Raw genomic sequence first — 6,381 nt, 5'->3', positions numbered from 1 at the left:
CCCCGCCGGTAGGGACCGCCCGAACCGCGATGCCGCCCGCGCGGGACCGTAGCGGTGGGGCCGCGGCGGCAGGGAAGGGGCAGCGAACGGCCCAGGCGGGGCGCCAAGCGGCTGCTGCAATAGTTGAAGGAAGCGTTGGGAAAGAGCCTGAACGGGTCAGTTATGAGTAACGGCGCGGCAGGACACCGCAGGTGGAAGCAGTGGTGTGCGTACGCGGTGTCTGCTGGAATAGATCCTTGTCATAGGTGGGAAAGAGGTTCCCTTGATCTGGCTAGTGCAGGAGGCTCTCTAAGAAACCCGATGAAAAAGTATACATCTCCTTTTGCATCAGAATTTAGCCAGGTTATTAGGAATAATGACATTAGCATTTAAACAGTGTTTTAATTGTGAACTCACTTTTCTACTTAAATGTCAAAAAATAACAGAAACCGCATCATCTTTTTTTCTGGCTTCAAACTTTGTTTATACACAAGTATCAACACTAAACTGTTGGTGCACAAACAGAAGTGGAATGCATCTTGTGTGCAAGGCAAACAAATGAAAACCACTATTCCTGGAAGTTAATGAGCATTTAAACCCAGGACATTGGCAAAAGAGAACGGCCATCCTGTGTTGCTTGGGGAAAAGCAGCAAATGCATTTCTAGGATGTGAGGCAGGCTCCTGGTTGAAAGCAGGAAGCATTGACGCCGTTGTGAAAGCACCCATTTGCGATAATGGGCTCGATTCCGATTCCTCCGTGTTGAAATGATGCAGAGAACTGCTAAGGTGGCAAAGGAAACAGGGCACCTGTCCATCAGGAAAAGGCTGAACAGCTTGGCATACGAGGGCTTTCTGTAAATACTTGAGGAGTTAACACCAGGGAAAGAAAAGAACACTTCAGTTTGAAGGATAAAGCTGTGAAGAAACTTCCGCTAGTTTCTGGAAACAGCTTTTTAGCTATCAGCAGTAAAGGGTCTTCTAAGTCTTTTACAATGAGTGTAGTGAATTAAAAAACAAACAAACAAACAAACAGTTTTAAGATGTTATTTGGTAAGTTTAAGCAATTAATTGATACGATTGCCTCTGACAGAAAGGAGTTTGATAAGCCAGAACATATCTATGTCCTATATATTATATACAAATTTTTGCATAGTTACTTCTCATAGTTATTTCAAGTGAGAAAGGTCTAGAGTCTGGCCACATGTATATGAATGGGTTAAACCATGCTGCTCAATCAAACTATCTGATGAAAACATGATGCAATTCCTAAAAGTAATTTAGTCCACCCAAGTGTCAAAATTGCCATTGGATGAGTCAGGGCTAAATTTACCACCTCCAAATGCCTACCTTTCAATGCACAGCCGGTTCACTTCTCAAGCTTTCAAATGTATAGGCTGCTTATTTGTATGCAGCTGCCATGGTGCAGTCTCAAGATTCATGTCTCAAGCTTCACTTCTTAGTTCCCGTGCCCGTAAAGTCAAACACTGTATGGAAAACTACTTCTTTACCACTCCGCCAGCATATTCCAAGCACTGATTTACGCCAGGCTTGTTAATCAAGTCCTGTTTCAGCTTCTGAGTGGAAACTGTCAGGGTACATTTTGTGGTCAGCGCATAGCAGCTCACCAGCACATTATTTGAGTCTATTGTGTTGAGATCAATGAATTTTTGATTAAAAAAATAATCATGAGCATCTGGTAGCAGAAAAGACCTCTGAAATGGGACATTTGAAGCATTTGCTCAAAAGGGCATGTTTTTTCCTTTCATTTTCATCTCTCACCCTGTGGAAGAAGAGCTTCCAGCTCCATTCTTTCCCTTTCCTGACAGAGGAGGCCCCCAAGTCCGTGCATGATAGTGTTGAACATGTGGATTCCGGAATGCCATGCTTTCCATATAAAAAAAATCTTAATTTCTAGTAGCTACAGGTTCTTCTAATCCCAGCCTTCATTCTCTGTGTTTCTGTTTCAGGCTTTATGAAGAAAGTAACATCCCCATCATTCCTGCTGACTTTATTTGTATAGGTTATACCAATTCTAGAGAAAAAGGGGAAAACTTGTTGAGTTCACGCAGCCCAAAGCCTCTGACCATCTTCCCCAAGGGCAAATAGTTCAAAATTTGGCTTTAAGATAGAAATTAAGTCAAACAGCAAACTATGTTATGGATCAAGCAACACCCTCAGTTCAAAAGCAGGAGTCCTCAAAAACTAACACATGCATTTCTCGAAAGCTTTAAGTGTTCTTATGGGGGAGGAGGGAGAAAGAACTTCAGCGCTATGTACCACCCTCTATTCACATGTAGCGGAACAGCAATATAAAAATTAAGGTAGGAATAGGGTGTCTTTAACAACATAGTTACTAATCAAAGCATTACAGGAAAGCAGTGTTGATAAGCTGCTATCACCAAAGTAAGTGTAACCTCTCAGCTTCCTGTCACATATTCAACATTTCTTGATGTTGCAAAATATTTTTTTTTCCTTCTTTTTCCTGAATTTTATAAATGGTAACATTATCATGAGGCATGTGAATGCCATCACTTGTAGAAAATCATACAACCGTTTAACTATTTAGCAATATTAGATGTCAGGATAAGATTGAAAAATGCAAATATCCTATATAAACTGCAGTGAAGCGTAGGCAAGCAAAATGAAGTAATGAAAACATTAAAATTAAGACTCTTTCCCATGCAGAAATTGTCAGAGAATCATATTGACAACATGAGACTCCTAAAGTTCTGATCTTATGTTTCATCTGAAAGACAGTCCCTTCAGCAGCATGGTGTCAAAACCAATGATCTTTCACCACATTGTACATTCCTTTGTCAGAAACTGTGTGATTTCTGTCTAAATGGTCATTTTTAAATGGGAAGCCCAACTCTCTCTCAAACCACAAGTATCAGCCTTATGCCACATGACAGATTCCTCAATGGGAATCCTGATCGCAGCCACAAACCAGATCCACTTGTGTGGCTGCTTGGCTGGCGATGCTCAACTCACAAGCAGCATGCTTGGGCTGATGTTTATCGGGTTCTCCATTAGACCATTACAGGATCAACAATCAGTATTTATAATATGGAAGATATTTCTCTTCCGTCTCTCCACTAAATGGCAGCAGATCAGTCTCGAAGTCAGGACTAAGGCAGCATTTGTAAGTGTGCTAGCAAAAGAATGCTGTGTAGGACATGAAAATGCTTTATTAATGATCAGCTTCAAAGTAGGAGACTAACTGTCTGTTAAGTCTTCAGTCTGGGAAACAGCTCTTATCTTTAATAACTGCTTGTTAAATCATGACAAATTGCAGGGTTTAACATTATATTGAGACACAGTTGATTTTATTTTAAATCAAGGAAATTACATTAATCTATACAAATATAGGTAGGTGAACCTTAAGCGAGCACATGAAGATCAATGCAAGGATTAAGAGAAGCTATTTATAGCTCATGGAAGCACTGTTCATGTGTTCACATCGGCTTTGCCAAGCAGCAAGCCTTCACTGCATTATGATGCCAGCTACGAAATGCCACCCTGCTACAAAACAACTCATGTCATTCAATTTTTATTGAACTAACCTGATACATTCTTGAAAGTGTACTTCCTCTATTTGCAAGTGAGTTTTTAAGGAAAAAAAAATCAGTAACCAACAGTCCAGATAAAGATGGATTAAAAAGTGAATTAAAAGATAAATTAAAAGCTTCAAGTTTGGAACTTTTGTCCCAGGACAGGTTGGACCACACATAACTGCAATCCTCTAACACCTTTAAAACCAACCTGTTCTATCTCTGAATAGAACTGAAAAATTTCCTGTTAGTTAAGGATGTAAGACCTAACAAAGGATGCTGTATTATACATCACAGACTGCATGGCGCACCAGAGGCAATAGAATGTAGTCCCTATGGTATGCACTGGGGGTCAGGAGGCCATGTGCTAATGATCTGCTGAGGATCTGGTGGGGATTCCCCAGCAGCAATCTCTGCACCAAAGGAGCAGGCAAAGAGGAATTAATGTGTGTCTATTCTACTTCTAAAATTGAGTATCAACATTCTTCAGGCACTTTACAAGACATAAGAAAAAAAAAAAAAAAGTAGAAAAAAAAAAGTAATCCCTGCCCTTAGTGTTTCTCAGATCTAAGACTCTGAATTTGTTTTCTGTGCGTGCATGGATCCTCTGCTCCAAAACCTGCAAGGTCACATTATCTGCAGACCCCACATCACAACAGTACAGATTAATGCAAACCAGAGGGAAAGTAATAATAACAGTAATAATCACAGTAACTAGGCCAAGGAAATAACATCATCATTATTATTATTATGCATTGTTACTGCAAATTAACACATTTGAGTAACTTTAATGCTCCTAGTAATTCAGTCACCAGAGTGGTAATACCGATGCCTGTCATTCCCAGCTATGGTATGGATCAGATGTAGGGGATTTTAAGACTCTAATTGAGCATGGAAAGGAAAAGATGTCATCAAGTGGCCCCAACCAGGAAGTTTATTCAGAAACAAACCTGTGATTTACTCTGAATTATTCTCTTCCCTCCTGAAGCAGAGAAACTACGCTGTCTATGAGAACAATTGCTAATCACTGTAAAAATATGTGCCAGCTCAAAAACTCTGATCATAACAATAAACAGCTCCTCAGAACATACACAAAGCTGAGTTCATGTGGGGAAAAGAAGGAAAGGGAGGAGAATTTAAATAATTTCAGGAACAAATGATTGAAAACAATATGCTTTGTAACCTAAACCCTTTTGATGGTTCTCACAGAACTGGCTCCGTTTCACCGGCAGGGAAGGCCAGGGCCACTGGGCCAGCATTCCTGTGTCTCTGGGACATCCCTGAGATCACACGTGTCTCAGAAATCCCTGCAGTTTCATCAGGACATTCTCTGCTTCTTCCCTGGAGCATGTAAACACTCTCTCTTCCTGACAACAGGTAAAGGAACCTCAAAAATTGGAGAGTACTTCTTGCATGAGTTTCCACAGAAAAAAGGCACCAGGTCAGCATGAGCTTGCTCAAGCCGTTACACAGACCTTGAAAATGAGTTGCTCAAAAGTGTAGATACTCCCTGACCTTCTGTTTTGCTGGCTAGTCATCAGGACAACCTTCAGAGCTATATAATATAATACTGTTGAACTTTTGTCTGCAGCCCTTGATTTGTAGCCATTCTGTTACATGAGATCAAACGAAAAGTTCTTGGGCCAATTTGCACTGCTTACTTTACATAAATATTTTTCTCTATATTAGCGTTTGCTATATTTCCTAGACATAAACTGAGCATGCTAAGAAAGCAAATAACAGGATGGAATTCTAGTGACATTCATATGTAGCTCCTTTTGGGAAAAGCATTGTGTATTATTTCTGATTTGGACTGGTGAATACAATCCCATGACATCACATTTAAAAATGGCTGTGATCCACCTACTGGTAATGCCAAAGAAAAAACAGCTGACTTTTTTTTAAGAAGGAAGCTGGCATGAAGATTATTACAAGGTGAAACAAATGTCTGAGGCTCACTGTCTACATGCAGAAAAGTCCAGTTTCAGAAGGAACTCTGTTACTTAATATCCTCTTAGTTCTCACTTCCAGAACTGTTTAAGTTACTGCATTTGGCTTTTAGCTGATCAGATCTTCCAGCTGATGGGCATCCAGGTCACATTTCTCCTTTTCTTCATATCCTGTATCCTTTCCTTTGTCTCCTTTCCTGTTTTGTTTTGGGTTTTTTTAATTTATTGTATTTCTTTTTTCCCGCATACTTTGATTTCATATTATTTTTATTTCTTTACCCTCATTGTCATAGGACAAGGGGTAACAGGTTAAAACTTAAACAGGAGAAGATTAGATTGGATATAAGGAGGAAGTTTTTTACTGTAAGGGTGGTGAGGCACTGGAATGGGTTGCCCAGGGAAGTTGTGAATGTTCCATCCCTGGCGGTGTTCAAGGCCAGGTTGGACAGAGCCTTGGGTGACATGGTTTGGTGTGAGGTGTCCCTGCCCATGGCAGGGGGGGTGGAACTAGATGATCCTAAGGTCCTTTCCAACCCTAACTGTTCTATGATTCTATGATTTTCTCTGTTTTCTTTCTTGGCTCATCCCATAGGTCTATCCCATTTTTTCTGTCTTGCATAGCTTTATCTTCTTGTGATTCATTTCTCATCCCGGAAGGTGTCTTACATACTCTCTCTGCCCCAACTACCCCCCTTTCAGTTCTTTGGCATACCTTTCCTTCTTAAGATCTTAACCCTCTTCTGTCCTTGTTAACATCCTCTACTACTGACAATACATTCACTTTTTACAGCCATGGCTGTCCATGAGAGTCATGGCTGTTAGCTCTCAGCTGAGAGACTAACCTGTGAGTGAATGCAGGAAGGTGAAAGCAGAAGGACAGCAACGCAGAAACTCTCATTAA

This window comes from Psittacula echo (assembly GCF_963264785.1).
Source record: "Psittacula echo genome assembly, chromosome: 10".
NCBI classification, from domain to species: Eukaryota; Metazoa; Chordata; class Aves; order Psittaciformes; family Psittacidae; genus Psittacula; species Psittacula echo.
This window is presented reverse-complemented; position numbering follows the sequence as displayed.